This window comes from Phascolarctos cinereus, unplaced genomic scaffold, assembly GCF_003287225.1.
Source record: "Phascolarctos cinereus isolate Bilbo 61053 unplaced genomic scaffold, phaCin_HiC Scaffold_5;HRSCAF=322, whole genome shotgun sequence".
Classification (NCBI taxonomy): domain Eukaryota; kingdom Metazoa; phylum Chordata; class Mammalia; order Diprotodontia; family Phascolarctidae; genus Phascolarctos; species Phascolarctos cinereus.
Genome location: NW_027555958.1, coordinates 56,689,851 through 56,703,871, shown reverse-complemented (window position 1 = coordinate 56,703,871; position 14,021 = coordinate 56,689,851). Strand labels below are relative to the sequence as shown.

Sequence of the window (14,021 nt, the reverse complement as noted above, 5' to 3'; positions counted from 1 at the left end):
AGATAGTGACACATCTCAAGATCATGACTCAGGAGAATCAGTTCAAAGAACTGGGGGGGTGTTTTAGCTGGGAGAAGAAAAGATTTAGTAAAGGCACACACGCCAGCAATGTTTAAATGTCTGAAAGGACATCCCTGGGAAGAAGGATTAAATTAATTGTTGACCACTATGGGGAAGAATTAGGATAAAGGGTGGAAGTGATAAGAGGAGAGTTTTTGGCTCGGCACAAGGAAATGCTTCCTTACACACCTGTCCAAAAATGGAATGGGTCACCACTTCTGAGAATCCCCTGTCATCAGAGGTCTTCCCCCAAAGCTAGTCGGCTGACTGTAGGAGGCAAGGAATTTGCAGAGGTCTTTACATGGAAGGACAAACAGAACCAAGGGTTGCTCTCAGTCTCAGGTTGCAGTAGTGAGTCGGGTGTGAACCTGGAAATATACAACACCTGGGATGAGCACAAACATTAGCTCCTTGACAGCAAAAGAAGACTTCTTTTCTTTTGCCTTTCTTTGTAGCCCCTGTGCTTAGCACAGTGCCGGGGACATAGCAGGCGCTCGATAAATGCTCATTGACTGCCTGAGTGACATGAGTCAAACAAATTATCCCTTTTGACTGGACCAGAATGAACCCAGCTGAGACAGTGAGAGGCAAAAGGCAGATCTCATCCACGAGTATACAGAGAGACTGAAAGGAACGTGGGCCCTAGACCCAGGAGGTCCGTCTCACACCTGTGCAGAGGAAGGGACTTGGAACAGGGTGAAGTAGAACCAACTCGGGGCTCAGACAGTGAGCCCTCCCCCTTTCCCAGCCCCTGCCCACCCAGTGCTGATTTTCCTGCTTTGGCCTTCTCAGTACCCACGTAAAGCTGTGGCTACAATGCATGGAAGCCCCAGCCCTCTACAGTTAGGTAGCATTTACAATCTGGGTTGATCCTGTGCCAGATGACCTCTGGGGTTCTTTTTTAGCCCTAAATCTATGATGCTATAAGCTTACCAAATTAAGCATTCCCTGACCCTTAAGGCACAATATAAATGTCAGCTATTTTTATTATCAGTTCTATTTATTATCCCGGCTGTGCCCTGCCTTAATGTGGCTTCCTAAGATACCAACCAGCCAGTCAGAGAAGATCTTCAACACAGGGGAACTCTGGTTCATTGTCTCTGATCAGGTGGTCTCGAATTTGTGCCCATGGTTGCTGTTTATTAGCAGAAACCAACTGGCTAAAGTGCTACCTGACTAGTAACACCCTTCCCATTTTTCTCTTTCTTTCTTTCTCTCTTTCTTTCTTCTTTCTTTCTTTCTTTCTTCTTTCTTTCTTTCTTTCTTTCTTTCTCTCTTTCTCTCTTTCTCTCTTTCTCTCTCTCTCTCTCTCTCTCTTCTTTCTTTCTTTCTTTCTTTCTTTCTTTCTTTCTTTCTTTCTTTCTTTCTTTCTTTCTTTCTTTCTTTCTTTCCTTTCTTTTTTGGGCCTTCCCATTTTTCTATGGAGGTTGAAAAAAGAAGTACAAACAAAATCAATTCATGTACCTGATCGTTAAGGACACAGTGTGCACTACAAAAATCTAAGAAAATCTCATTTGTAATCTATCCCCCCCCCCAAATAAATGACGATAACAATACTTCAAGGGAAAGATACTGTTCTTGCTCTAGCCAATCCTCCTTCCAAGTCTGCGCTGTTCTCTAAATGCTGCTCTTGTGGTACGAGCCGAATCCCTTTGCTTCTTAAACTGTGACCCACACTAGGCCCTGGGAAAGGGGAAAGGTTACTCATGCAAGTCACTCTACGAGATGCCAGTCCGCCCGCGGCATCATGGCACAAAACTAAACGGACTCAAAAGACCTTCCTATGAAATTCGACGCCAGCCTGCTTGCTGCCGTGACCTCTGCTTTCTCTGAGAAGGACAGAGAGAGCTGATCTGAAAGCAGCAGGTCTGCGAAGGGAGCTCCTGCAATGCCCACATCGCAGCGAGGCTGCAAAAGGCGGACATCGCCAGCAAGGTGCAGTGGCGGCTGAAACCCAACCTCCCCGTGTGGTTGTGGGTGGCCCTATTTGCTCACAGTACCTGTGCGGCAGAGCGAGAATCAATAGGAATCTGTCCTTGCTCAGGGACGGGGAGCCCACTCTCGCTATGAAAAACAAACACCCTCCCTCCGTCCCAGCGTGGCTGATCTCAGGGTAGAAAGAGGATTTGTGGTCAAGAAGTCGTTACTACCTGAATAAAAGCACACAAATCATGCAGAACACCGAGTTTCTATGCATACGCGGTGCACAAATTTTCTTTTTTCTTTCCAATTTGCCTAAAGCATAGGTATGACCACATCACCCCACTTTTCAACAAACTGCAATGGCTCCCTATTACCTACAGGATCAAATAGAAAGTCCTCCTATTCTCCTTTAAAGTGACCTGCCCTCTAACTCTGTATGTTCTCATACGTACTTACATATTTACATGTTGTCTGCCCTGTTATTTATTTGCATTTATTTATTAAGCACCTAATACGTACCAGGCAATGTACTAAGTGATTTACGAATATTATCTCATTTGATCCTCACAACAACCCTGGAAAGTATTTGCTATTATTATCTTCATTTTTACAGTTGAGGAAACTGAGGCAGACAGAGGTTAAGTGACTTGCCCAGGGTCACACAGCTAGTAAATGTCAAAGGTCAGATTTGAACTGACTTCAGAGGCTCCTGTCCACTTTTTATTGTTGTCTCGACTGAGTCCTCAGTCCTCTGCTCCCCATACTGATTAAATCACAGCACAAATTATTCTTTCCACTCAACCCAACCCAGGTCTCAGCATTGGGCTTATATTTGCATTAAGGAGGGGTGGGGGTTGCATAGACGTGTCAGTGTTTTTATGTGTTTATATTCTTTCATTATAAACTCCCAGAGGCAGCACCGATTTCCTTCTTTGGTTTAAAGGTGCTCATTGTCCTGTGCTCAGTATCTGGTTATTATAATTGATCAGTTCCTGCTATATTCCTCCTCCCCAATCATTTGTTCTCTGAAGGCCTTCAAAGAAGAAGCCAACTCTTTCCTGACTTGAATAATGACCCAGGTGGAAAGGATGAGGTCCACAGGGGAAAGCAGTGTAGAACCTGTCACGGGAATAGAGCTGTGGAGTAAGCCTTGGGGAAAATACACTTGATGAAACTCTAACCTAATGAGGGAGAGGCACACAGGCGGCTTGTGGGAACATTCCCGTTCTTTCACAGTCACCTGTTGGGTAGCTGGCAACCGTAACAGGAAGCTAACAGATAGTTCCTGGAAAAAGAAAATTTTCAGCAGCTAGAACAAGAAAGCAATAAGAGTTTCCCCCAGACAGGAGATTCAGAGACATGGCCACTGTATTCACCCACCACTAAATGACTTATGCCCCATGGGCGGTTTCTTTTCATAAAACTTCCCCAGGACCCAGGCTGTCCTAGAAATAAACACAAAACATTATTCATACAGAGGCCAAGCTGAGTTTTCAACTCTCCTCTAGAAATTTTTCCCAAAGATAGATAAGGCCAGAGCAGTTTCAAAAAGCATTGAATTAAAGTCGATAAGCAGCAGGGGCACTCACAATCAGATGCATTTCAGTTTGTGGTCCTATATGAAATTAAACTAGGAACAGCACGTGGTCCCCACCTTCTCAAAATCTCCTTCTATGCCTCACAAATACATGATGACGTCGGGATGGGATTCGTAACTGAACGATGAGTCCAGAAGGATACATGTTATTTAAAAGGCACAGAAAAGATATACCTGGGGAGTACAGGGAACCTATCTAGAGAAGGGTAGATTAAAGAAACAGAAGTCACAAATTTCATCCGATCACCTAGACAGGAGAAGGAATTAGTTGAGGAGTTTGGGAAACAGATCACACATCCAGCGTGGAGGAGGCAGGATGTTATGGGGATGGGGAAATGTCAATGAAACAGACATCTGTAAGAGCTGAGAAATTCATGATTTGCCTTAATGATAATTTCATTCTTCAAAGGCTGAAGCAAATGATAACAAGAACTGTTCCTCTGGACTTGATTCTAACCAACAAGAAAGAACTGGCTCCCAAAGTAAAAATGTTAAGAACTTTGGGGACAAGTGACCATTTCATCCCAGAGAAGGAAAGGTCACCTGGGCATACTTTATGTGCCAATTTTATTTGGGGAGAACAGATTTTGGAGTACGGAGAGAAAAAAGATGGTTATAATCCAAAGGTCTCATATCAGGAATGAGGGAAGGCATGTGAACCCAAGAGTGACAAGGAGCTTTTGAGAATAAAATTCTGAAGACATAAAAATGATTTCATTGATGCACCTGGTGGCACAATGGATAGAACCCTGGGCCTGGAGTCAAGAAGTTTAGCCTCAGACAGTTACTAGCTGTATGAGCCTGGGCAAGTCACTTAATCTGTTTGCCTCCGTTCCCTCAGCTGTAAATTGGGGAGAATAATAGGACCTACCTCACAGGGTTGCTGTGAGGATCATATGAGGACTTAAAAACATTTTTTTAGCTCCAAATTCTTTTCCTCCCTCCATTCCCACCCATTAAGAAGGCAAAAAATACAATACCCCCATAAGACAATTTTTTTTCAAAATCACAGAGCACTGCCTGACACATAGCAGATACTAATTAAATGCTTATTCCCTTCTCTGCCCAATGAGAAGGAAGAGCTGTCTCAAGAGACTGCCTTGACCAACTCAGATTTTTAAAAGACATGAATAAAAGATGCAAGCAAGGTGGGAGTAATATACAACAGTTTCACGGTCCTCTAAGATTAGCATCTAGATCACTAAAACCTAGAATAATTTGAGATTGGCGATCAATGCTAACCCATATTGGAAGCCTTTCCAGTTTGGTAGCTCTACCACAATTTCAGTCCACTGGCAATGACCTTTGAGAACCCAGGGTCTCTTCTACACGGAGATAAGGTATTGGAAAACTAGTGCAAGAGCTAAAAAACTTAACCATAATTAAAATGATTTATTTATATGCACATATATGTACATAAGTGTGTGTGTGTGTGTGTGTGTGTGTGTGTGTGTGTGTGTGTGTGTGTGAAGAGAATAGAGGTAAGAAATACTAGCTAAGACACTTGTCCAATCAGGTTGTTCCCATCAAGAATTTTTCCATTGAGTCAGGGGAATTGATGGGTGGGTAGTTCTAAGGATCACTAACACTCGGCTCTCTAGAAAATGTTCACCTTAAAGATCTGCAGGTGAAGCCTTTGCACCCCTCTGGATGTCTCCAAGAGTACGACCTCATAAGTTCAAGAGGACACTGCCCATCAACACTGCAGAAATGCAGTTGTGTTCTCCCAGGCTCTGGATGCACAACAGCCTCATTGTGTGGAGAGAAAAGATTGAAGTGAACTGCAGATTTGACTGCAAGCAAATCTGAACTTGGACCTCTAGTACACACACTGCCAAGTCAGAGCCCAGGGCCCCTCCTTCTCCTCCCTTCTCCATCTCCCCAAGAGAACTTAATTCCATTTAAGTCCTGGAGCCCTGGCAAAAATAACACTAGCACCAGCGCTTCCATTTATGGGGATGGTATCTTCCAAACCAGTGAGGAATTAACCTTCAGATCACCAGCTATTCAGCTCCTCTCTGGGCCTTTCTCCTGTTTTGCCTGGGTTCCTATGTCTTAGAGGAGAAGTGATCTCTAAGCAAGACATTTAGGTTCCTATGTCTTAGAGAGCTGATCTCTAATCAAGACATTTTGGGTTGCTTCCTGAGTGGCTCTGTAAGGAAAAGAGTACTAAAATCATCAGCTAATCATTAAAACTCAGAACTTTACAAGTGGAAGGGATCTCAGAAGTCATCTAGTTTCATCCCACTTTTCTTAAAGAGGACTGAATTAGTGAAGTGGTCCCTGATCAGAATGTAAAGATCCAGGGGAAGTTACCTGGAAGGCATCAAAGGACCAAAAAAATCGTAGTGAACTTCTGCCTCCCCACCCCCAACATGCTTTAACTGACCCTGCAGTCTGTTATTGAACAAACCCCCAAGTCAAAGTATTTTACAAACAACAACAATAAGCTGAAATTTATAGAGTATATTAAAGTTTGCTAAACATTTGTAAAGAGGACAGGCATTTTTTTTTTGCCGTGAATGTAGGGCAAAAGTTTCCAGTTCCAACCCTCACCCTCAGGTGCCCCTAATTGTCTCCTCGAAGCCTAGCCACACACCAAGGCAGTTTGTTTGGCCTGGGCACTCTCTGTTGGAGGTGTGATGGGAGCTGAACTGGAGAACAAAAAGCAGTGATCAGAGCCAACTTCTCAAAGACAGCAGGAAATGAGGATCACGTAGCAGGACCGTGCACACAGCCTGGCCTCTGAGACAGGGAAGAGGTGAAAGAGGAAAGAGCTGAGTCTGCTTGACCTAGTCGAGAGTCAGGACTAGGGGGGCCTTTCTGTGAGTGGGGAGGAGGGTAGAATGTGGAACATTTTAATAGCTGCCAGAGTGACCTCATAGTATGTCATCCAGATTTGCTATAGGTCTTAACATTTTTTTGAAAAGGCATTCATTACTTAGCTACTCTGTTCAACACAATGATCTGAGACAATTCCAAAGGGCCCATGATGAAAAATGCTATCCATCTCCAGAGGGAGAATTGATGGATTCTGAGTGCAGATTGAAACAGACTTTTTTCACATTTTTTTCTTGCTTTTGTGTGTTTTCTTTTGCAACGTGGCTAATACGGAAATGTGTTTTGCATGACTTCACATGCATAATCGATTTCATATTGCTTTTTTTCTCAAGGAGGGAAAAGTGGGAGAGAGAAATTTGGAACTTAACATTTTAAAAAATTAATGTTAAAATGTTTTTAGTATAACTAGGAAGTATTTAGTGAAATAAATAAAAATATAATTAAAAAGAAAGAGAAACCGAATACATTAGCCTCAGAGACATGTCAGCCTGGGGCAGTCTCACAAAAGGGCAGTAACATTCCCTTTGAAGGAGAAGTCACCATAGACGACAGCTCCAGAAGGGACAATCAAAGCAGGAAAAGGTAGCTTTGGAGACAAGAAAGAGTGGCACCTGCACATGCCAGGGGAATCCTTGGAATGTAAGTTCCTTGAGACTAGGGCTCCTCGTATCTGTTGCATTTAATGTTCCTGGTGCCTACCCCTAGGCACAACATACAGGGCACGTGCTCAACCAGTTCTTTTCAACTGATTGATTCTGGAACTGAAACAAAGCTCAGAAACCTGAGGCATAGCTGGTTGCTGAAAGATGGGTTCAGTGAAAGGTAGGTTAGATTTGGAGTCAGACTTCGGTGGGCATACATCCCAGCTCTTGTGTGATGTTGGTCAAGTCCCTGACCCTCTCCAGGCCTCAGTTTCTCCATCTGTAAACAAAGGGATTGGACTAGATGGCCTTGATGGTCTCCTCCTTTTCTAAATCTATTATCCTCTGATCCCACATGTCCCAGCCGAGATGCACCCCTTCCTCACCTAGTTTTCCAGTTTGCATTCTCTTTCTCTTAGGTGTGGGAGCTAATGGGATAATACAACCCAGAGGTATTCTCAAGCAGCCCACAAAACTCCCCAGCGTGGCCCAAGTCAGATGAAGACAGAATTGAGAGATGTTTAATGAAATAAAAATACAATATAGATAATGTTAATTTGTGGTTTTCTAAGTCAAGCATGCCTCCTATAAGGATCAGTTCCTATTCGAGTTTGAAACCAGTGCGGGAGCCCACTTGTTTATGGGAGGAAATGATGCCAAGAATGATTCAGCTGCTTGATTTTCCCTTATCATTCACTTTGCTGTTGTGTCCTAATTAGGTGATTTGTTATTTGATTTACAATTCTTGCCTAGTCTATTGATTCAGAATGCACTGGATGGGGCTTAAGCCATATTCAGATAATTATGATTACCCCCAACTGCCTCTCTGCTATGCCTGGGGTATCAAAAGTTTCCAGAATCAAGTAGATTCCATGATTTGATCCTCACAACCAGCCTGGGAAATGGGAAATTTAAGCATTATCTACAGCTTAGCTGAGACTCAGAGGTTAAGTTATTGGCCCCTCTTTTCACAGTTAGTAAATATCAGAGACAGGGCTCACACACAAGCCTAGTGCATCTCTCCTACCAAGCTCACATAGTACAGAAGCACAGCCTTTCAGTCTAGAACATAAGTTTCTCTCCGTGCTGCAACAGTCACTTGATTCAGCGCAGTTAAAAGCATCCTGGCCTTTGATTTGGAAGGCTTTTGTTTAAGGCTTGTCTTTTCTGCCGTGAGTTGTATGACCTTAGGCAAGTCACTTACCTTTACCAATAAAATAGGGATTCTTTGTAGTCATTGTGAGGAATAAATGAGAAAAAGTTTTAAATGCACTCTATAACCCTAAAGCACTCTACATATGTATCAAAAGGCTTGGCACCTTAGGGATGATGAAGCTTCCAGCCAGGCAAGTGTGACTCATCCTTGAAGGAGATCTTCATCTGCCACTGAGCTGGAAGAGCCTTGACTCAGTGAGCCTTTAAAAGAGAGCGATCCTCCCTTGGTCTCTTTCTCTTCCCAGCTGTAGATCACGTCACATCTATTTGAGTCTATTCCTGGAGGGGGTCGGGGAGAGGATGGCTTTCCTTCTCCCACCCCACAGAAAAGGTGACTGTTGTCACTTGGCAGCTAACTGGAGGGGGCATTTGGCTAAGAAAGCTGAGATAGGCTTTGAGACAGCAAAAGTGGATAGAGCACTGGGTCTTGAGTCAGGAACACCTGAATTCAAGTTCTGCCTCAAACGCTTATTAGCTAGGTGAGTCTGGGCAAGCGACTTCACTGCAGTCTGCCCGTTTCTTCAAATGTAAAATAGGGATAATAATAGCACCTGTCTCTCAAGAATGTTCCGAGGATCAAACGAGGTAATATCTGTAAAACTCTTAGCCCCGTGCCTGGCACATAGATGCTTTATATGTGCTTGCTCCCTCCTCCAGCTTCATTTTCCATTTCGCATTTCTTTTCCTGGATATTGGTGATAGAACAGCAATCCTGCGATACATGTGTCCAGTCTTGGAAGCAACCTTATGAGTTACAAAGGTTCAGACATCCTGGTGGGATTTACCCAAAGTGCTGGTTGTACTTTGAAAGGAGTCCCTAGTAGCTCTTGAAGAAAAGGAAAACCGGCCTGAGGAACTCCAAGCCCTGGCATCGGCTAGCCAGAAGACACAGACTTTGAGGGAGATAGTTCAGAGCAAAGGTGAAATATAAAATGCTTTTTTGGCAGCACTGCAAACAACATCAGGTCTTAACGTTTCAAGTATCAACCTCCCAGAAGAGGTGGGGTTTTTTTTTTAACATATATAATCAGGGAAAAATAAAATATTTTTTAAAATTAGGGCTTATCAAAAGCACTCCTGGCATCCAATTTGTGTGATATGAAAATCAATTTCACTTCACTCCACAATTTCTCTAATCCCCTTAATTCTGACACGTGGGAGTATGGAGCCACATATATGGGTGTTGTTAATATATTTCAGGTGCCAAGGTATTCTGTGACTATATAAGTTTGGGAGTCATTGATTGACAATATGCCTAGTCTGCTGTGATGTGTTCATGGTTGTCTTTTCTTGACAAATAAATGATTTACTGTTTCTTTGAGAGCAGATACCATGTCTTCTTTCTCTGCTCTTCAGACAGTGCCCAGCCCAGTGGCAGTCCCACTTAATATTTGTTGACTGATTGAAAGTAGTCAGTAGTGTGATAAAACAGTTGTCCCTTCTGAGCCCCCCTCCCCCAAAGAACAAAACTAACCTTCCCAGTCTCTCTCAGATCTGTCCCCTCACTCCACTCACACAGACCCTGGTCCAGGCCATTATCACCTCACTCCTGAACTACAACAGCCCTCTGGTTAGTCTCTCTGCCTCATTGCTACCCATTCCAATCCATCTTCTATTCAGCTGCCAAAAAGATCCAGTCTGACCGTGATATCCCATTCAATAATCTCTCATGGCTCTTTGTTACCTCCAGGATCAGATATAAAATCTTCTCTTCAGCATTTAAAGCTCTCGATGAGCTAGCCCTCGCCCACCTTCCCAATCTTTTTACATGCACTTCCCACCTAAATATAGTGATGCTGACCAACTTGCTATCCCTCACACACTACGTTTCACGGCCTGACTCTGAACCCTTGAAGTAGCTATCTCCCACACCTGAAATGCTCTCCCTCATTTCTACCTTCTGGCTTCCCCAGCTTCCTTTAATATTTAACTTAAATCTCACCTTTCATGGGGGGGGGGGCTTAACCACTCCTCACCCCCACCTCTTTTCCCTTTGAGATAACTTTTTATTATTTATAATATATATTATATATATTCTGTTATATATCACATTATATATTTATTCACATATATTGCACGCTTATATATATATATAATACACATATACATATACACATATATTTGTATTTACATGATTATTTGAACTCCTTGAGGTCAGGGACCATGTTTTTACCTTTTTTTGTATCCCCAAGTGCTTAACCTGGCACACAGTAAGCATTTAATAAATGCTTGTTGCCTGTGGCAGAGCTTCCAGGGGCAGGAGGAGACAGTCCTGCTGAACTCTGCCCTGGCCAGCCCACATCTGGAGCACTTGTGTTCAGCTCTGGGCTCCACATATTAGGAAGAAAATAATAAGCCGGAGATTGAACAGAGGAGGGCAGCTGGGGGAGATGCCACATAAGGACTGATTGAAGAAAGCGAGAATGTTTATCTGGAAAAGTCAAGACTCAGGGGATACGTGATAGTTGTCTGACAGTATGACGAAGGGCAATCACGTGAGAAGGCGAAGGGAACAAACATTTATTAAGTGCCTACTCTGTGCCAGGCATTGTGCTAAGTGCTTTTACAATTAATATTTCTTTTGATCCTCACAACATCCCTGGGAAGCAGGTGCTATGATTATCCCCATTTTACAGTTGAGGAAACTGAGGCAGACAGGGTGAAGTGACTTGCCCAGGGTCATACAGCTCGTAAGTGTCTGAGGCTGGATTTGAACTCAGGTCTTCCTGACTTCACTGAGGAGCCTTCATTTTTGCTCCCACAAGGGGGACTAGTCTTTGTTTTATTTAACTTCATGAGGCATAGCTGAAAGCTGCAAAGAGAAGAACTTGGGCTTGATGCTGGGAAAGACTCCTTTTCACAGCTGTCCAAAGAGTCTACAAGCAAAGACCAATGCCCACTTGTCAAGACTCTTCTCCTGGGATGAGGTAGACGAGCGGGGCCACCAAAGTCCCTGGCGACTCTGGGAATCTGACGCGTGAAATTGACCAGCCAGCTTTGCAGAGTGATGGGCTCAGCCGCAGGCTGGCAGAACGGACTCTTTTTCTGCTCTTTCCTCAGCTCCCTCCAACGCCCACTGGATCAGAGTCTACTTTTCAAGGCCAGGTGGGAGGGGGAAAGGACAGAGAGGAGGTTCTCAGTAGGAAACAGGGAAGCTCCGTGCTCTGGTCAACCAAGTCTGCCAACTGCTCTGAAGGGGACGTGGGGGGTTCTGCCATGTTGCGTAAAATTACTGGGAAGTTCAAGAGCAACTGGGACCTGAAAAGAAAGCATGCCATCTGATTTCATTCATAACATTTTCGTTCTTTAACATTATGTTTCCCAGGGAAACATCACTTGTTTATCAAGCCTAAGGGAGACAGAGCCAATCTGGAATGAATATATTTTAAAGATGATTAAAACAGCTTAGTTTAGTAACATGAGATTGTGAGGGGCCATGATCATTTAAGTGAATATAGAACTCATCATTTTTTTGTGGAATCATTTAAACATCTATTTAGTTTTCAATACCATAGATCCGTTTCTGCCTGGATGGTTTTCTTTCTAGCCAAGTAACTTCTGTGAAATCTGTAATTTTACCTCCCAGACCATTTGTTCATTGCTTATATGCTTACATGATATTTCTAACTCATTTTTAAGAAGTTTCACTAGAAAGCTGAACATAATAGGATGTTTCACGAAACTGCCACTAATGTGTGTGTTATGTGTACACACCACACGTGCATATATGTGTACATATGCATATATACATGTGGAGAGAGGCAGACAGACAGATAGATAGATAGTAATGTTGAGGGTGTTGTTATCATAGAAGTTGTGCCAATCTCACTGAAAGACTTGGCTTATCTTTCTGGCTAATCCTAGAAAATTTGTTTAGGCTTTTTATTCATATCCTCATTTATTGCATGCCTTATTTTCTTTGGGGGCGGCTCCTGGACATTCTATCTCATCACTTTTGAAAGCTCCCTCCCTCCAGGTAACTGGGCAATTTGTTTGTAACTTAATAGTCTGAGAAAGTTGCCTGGGGAAGGCACCAAGTGTTTAAACCATTTGCCCAGGCTCACAGAGCTGGTATACGTCAATACTCAGGACTTGAACTCAGGTTTTCCTGACACCAAGGCAGCCCCTTCCATGCTGTCACTATTAAGTTACTACATACGATGGGTGTGTCTACCAGCTCTGACCAAAGAGCCCCAACCTGCTTGAGTCAAAAAACATTTGCTCCCTTTGGAACCAAGTCCACAATGTCTCCCATAGAAAATTAGTCCTACCCAGCCAAGCCAATTCCTTTTTCATGTACAACTATTTTATCAGCCAGGTGACAGCAACACTTGATAGTCATGAAGCACGAACCAAGAAATAGGCTAAGAAATCCTAAAGTCTCAGGAAGTATGTTCCTATCAGCACCCTGAGGAAGAAATAGGTCTCCACTGTCTCCGGCATCTACCAAGATAGGGCTATGTCAGGAGGTAGCTGGGTTTTTGTTCAGTATATACGGAGCGATCTGAACTTTTTATGCTTTTCCCATAGCCACTTGTGGATGTCCTGGCAATGTGGGCATTTGTTTTCCTGGACAACTTGGTGGAGGTCACGCAACCCTGTCTTCCGTCGTCTCTAGCCCCCAGTGACCTCGTCTCGGCCAGTCATCCGAGAGTAGCACAGTAGGAGCTCTGATATCAGCCCAAGGAAAGCGGAGCAGGGTTTTGCCAGCAGTTGAGTTATGGGTGTGGCCGGCAGTAGCCTTGGGCAGCAGTACCATCTTCTCTCCCACTCCTGAGGCTGCCCACAGGCAGGTGACAGCTAGGAGAAGCCAAATTGAAGGAGGGCTGTGGGAGGGGGCTGGTGTTTTTCAGTTTGGTTATTCTGCTCTTCTTGCAGAGTTTGGTTTACATTGGAAGGTGAGATAGATCGGGGATCAGAGTTGGAAGAGACCTAGGAGACCATGGGGTCCAGCCCCTCATTATACTGATGAAGAAGCGGAGGCAGTGAACCTCAAGGGTCCTCTCTGTGACGCAACAAAAGGGGAATCTCTTTGCTGCTCTTGGGGAGCTGGTCCTGGATGTCTCTGCATTCTTCTGTATTGTGTGCATCCCTGAGGAAGTCTCATCTGCCTGGTCATGCTAGGCCATCCCCAAGGTCCTGGGCGGAGAGGATGGAAGGCTCACTGACTTAGAGCCGGAAGACATCTTAGAAACCAGAGAAGTCCAGTGTCTTCATTTTCCATAGGAAGAAAGTGAGGCCCAGTGATCTGGCCCAGGGCCTGAGTCAGGATTTGAACTTGGGTCTTCTCAACTACAAGTCGGGCATCCTTCCTCTACCCCAAAGCTGTTGGGTTTTTTTTTTAATAAAAGAGACTGAGGAGCAGGATATCAGAATTTTAAAGGGCTTGGGTGGTGCTGAATCAATATCAGAAGGTCCCAGCTCTGTCCTTGCCCTCATCTCCCAAGATAAAACAAAAACCATTCTCCATTTTCTTGGGTGTGCCAGCAGCAGAGAGGTCCCGAGTAGCTGGAGCTTATAGGACCCCGATGGCAACTTTTACCACTCTATCAAAAGAAAGCCATCATTGTGCTTCTGGCAATAACACCCTTAAAAACAGTCTTTCCTCTTTAGAGTATCAAAATCTACAGGCAGTGTTGTGGCACCCTGGAAAGAAGACTGGCTGAGTTCAAATCTCACCTCTGCACTTTACTACCTGGGCAAGTCCCTTCACCTTCCTAAGCCTCAGTTTCCTCATCTGTAAA

General features: G+C 43.9%; 1 protein-coding gene across 7 annotated transcripts in view; it reads right to left on the bottom strand.

Annotated features, from left to right (window-relative positions):
• Positions 1–14,021, bottom strand: part of ADORA3 (adenosine A3 receptor) — a 71,354-nt gene that overhangs the window by 45,388 nt on the left and 11,945 nt on the right. The window contains exons 1-2 of one of the 7 annotated variants that reach the window (XR_013486875.1): positions 1,111–1,474; positions 250–428 (exon numbers count right to left, since the gene is read on the bottom strand). The exons of 4 other annotated variants lie outside the window; for them this stretch is intronic. The gene's annotated coding sequence lies outside the window, so the exon portion shown is untranslated. Of the gene's footprint in view, positions 1–249; positions 429–1,110; positions 1,475–10,357; positions 11,536–14,021 lie in introns of those variants that run through there. 2 more of the 7 variants (XR_013486874.1, XR_002327393.2) reach the window with 2 other exon arrangements.